Source organism: Anarrhichthys ocellatus, unplaced genomic scaffold (genome assembly GCF_004355925.1).
Source record: "Anarrhichthys ocellatus isolate YVR2014 unplaced genomic scaffold, GSC_Weel_1.0 scaffold14, whole genome shotgun sequence".
In the NCBI taxonomy this organism is placed as follows: Eukaryota; Metazoa; Chordata; class Actinopteri; order Perciformes; family Anarhichadidae; genus Anarrhichthys; species Anarrhichthys ocellatus.
In genome coordinates this window covers 1,569,708-1,572,859 of record NW_022280044.1, presented here as the reverse complement: position 1 = coordinate 1,572,859, position 3,152 = coordinate 1,569,708, and positions in this window count along the sequence as shown.

The window sequence follows — 3,152 nt, the reverse complement described above, 5'->3', positions numbered from 1 at the left end:
GACAGCCCATCAGCCGCAGCCTTAACATACACAGCGCTCAAAGCGCACATGTAGACGCACGCATGCTGCTCACAATACACACCGACGCCACGCCACTGTACTGTACCTCTCGGATTCTTGGACTCGCGCCTGAACGAGGTAACACACACAAACACAACCAGGCATGCACAAAGAAACACACACATACACGTCTGTGCACGCTCTAAGAAATTATGACTTCTGCTGAGAGGATAAGAAACCCTTCTTTCCCTCTGTGTCTACCTGCATCTCCCGACCATCTCTCTCTCTCTCTCTCTCTCTCTCTCTCTCTCTCACACACACACACACACACACACACACACACACACACACACACACTCAGTGCGCAGTACATTCATCCATCTTCCCCCTTCTCCCCCACTACTCTCTGTCTTTTTCTCTTATCTCTTTCTCTCTCCTCCCCCTCCACAGCCTCCTGCTTTCACTCTCTCACTCGCTCATCCCTGCCTCTCTCTCCCTTTCTGTCTCAGGAAGTGTGTGTTCTCACTCTCACGCACACACACACTATCATCCTGGCACACACACCACACACACATATGTGGAGGACACACATTCACACACAGAGAGAGAGAGGCACACACAATCTCTTTCTCTCCTGGAAGGTAGCGAATCTTTTCGTCCCTTGGGGGCATACACTTCCTTAGAGAAGGAGGGAAATGGGAAAGAAGAAAGGGAACTAAAAAAATAGAGTAGAACGGGCAAGAGAGGAAGAGGAGGAGGAAGGAGAGGAAGGGAGGGAGAGAAGATAGGAAGGGAAGAGGGTGAAAACTATATTCACGGCGGGGATTTATAGACAGACCTCTGAGTGCTCTGATTATCTGTTCATATTGATGGGACGACATTGAAGGCACGCTGGTGGAACGTTGAGACGGTGCTGAAGCCAAATTGAGTATGTGTGGGGGGTGGGGGGGGGGGGGGTGTTGAGGAGAATCACTAACAAGTCTCTGCTTATCCTCTGACTCACTGTTTTTAACACACATACCCCGACACATGTGTATGCACACTCACACGCTGCTAAAAACAAAGATAACTCTAACGCACAACACAGAACATGTGTAAGTATGTTGATCCGCAGATAGATGTGTGTGTTGTGTGCCAGACACCGAGAGATGCTTTTGTGTGTGTGTGTGTGTGTGTCGGCGTGTTTTCCCCATCTCTCGCTCCTCTTTAATAATTGAGCTGATTCTGTCCAGCTTGTTAGGGAGGTACACAGCAGCTTCACACTCTGTCTTTCTCTCCTTCTCGTCCTCTCCTGCGCTCCATCTCTCCCTCCTCATCCTTCCATCTTGCCACTCTCCCTTCATTTATCACTCCTTCTCCTTCTTGACCCCTCCGTCCTCTCTCCCTCTCGACTCTCAGTCCCTTCCCCCAGCTCTCCTCTCCCTCTTTCTTCGCAAATCCCTCCTGTTCTTTGACCTCTCCCTCGCCTCTCGCAGTTTCACCCCCCTCCAACCCCCCTCCAACCCGCTGCCCTCCATCATCCCTCTCCTCTTGTCTCCCTCTCTCCATCCTCTGGAGGTGAGAGGTCGAAGCTTCCTCTACGCTGTCAGACTAAAACCGGCTGTAACCAGCCCTGTGGAGGGGGGGGGGGGGGGGGGGGGGGGGGGGGGGGGGGGGAGTAGTTGGTGTGAGGGAGACAAGGAGAATGAGGAGGTAGGTGATGAGGGACGTATAGGAAAGGTGCAGGAGCGAGGGAGGTGGAAGTGGAAAGAGAAGAAGGGAGTCACTGGAGGACAGATACAGGGGGGGGCAGAGGGCTTAAAAAAAGGGAAGGAGGCGAGAGAAAAGAGAAGGGGAGATTTCTTCTATTGAGTCAGTGCCTTTGATGCGGAGGAGCCGTTTTATGAATGTATCGTGTGGGAGGTGACAGAATGGAGCATACAAACACTGCTTACACAAATTCTAAATGGTTAGTGTGAGTGTGGGTGCATGTGTGTGTGTCTATGCCTGTCTGTGTGTGTGTGTGTGTGTGTGTGTGTGTGTGTGTGTGTGAACCACGTTTACCTGCCTGTGGCGAAAGCTATTTCACTTCAGGTGACGATTAGATTAATAGGAGTCGTAAAAGACAGGACCCTTCACTCCAAGGACAAAGTAATGACTTACTCTTTTTACCCAGTATAGCTCGTCGCTTAAAGTGGAAAATATTAAAAGTTGTAAAATATTCCTGAAATGTCAAATTACTCAATACTAAAATAAGAGGTCTTATAGGATATAGAGATGTTTTTTAACAGAAGACAATGGAAACAACAGCAGAGGAAACATTTACATTTAAATATTACGCTTAAAGCCATCTTCTGATAGCTCTAAGCCATCACAATATAGCTCTAAGCTCTAGCAAACCAGATTTTGTCACTATGAATAGATTGTTTATGTGAATCTGTGACCTAAAATTAATTCCTTGTGTATTTTTGGGAGGCATTACAGGTGCTGAGTAATAATGGACTGACTCATTCACAACACTGGTGTAAATTCCCTTTTCTTAAATGGCAGAAATATATCTTTTGGGAAGAGTTCAAAGGGGGAGGGGGGTGCCAGAATGATCTTCAACTGATTTTCACTAAACATCTGTAACCCCCCCCCCCCCAAAAAAAAAGCTCTTTGTTGCATTTGACAAATCCTGTGCACAGCTAGAAGCCAAATTCCTAAAAATGAGATGCATTGTAGTTGTGCGGAGAAGCCTGGGATTGTTTTTGGAGAATGAGCGTTTGAACAGACTCTGGTAGGAAACCCGTTCTGATTTAGATTACTGAAGCTCTGTCTGGTGGCAGGTTTGTGTGGTCTCACAAGACGGATTCAGTCTCTTTAAACTGCCTCTAAACCACTATACCCCCTTCATTCAACAGGTTGCACCATCCTCAACATCTCTGAAAACTTCCCAAAACACCAGGACATCAGTGAAAGTCGATTGTGTGTCCACTCTGTCTTCTTCATCTTCATCACGACCTCCATATCAAGAGGACATCTGACTACATCAACCTCACATGCTGATAGGCAGAGAGAGAGAAACAGGTGATTGGTTGAGCTGTCGGCTGTCATATCGGCAGGGTGTATCTTTGTGACACTGCAACACACACACACACACACACACACACACACACACACACACACACACA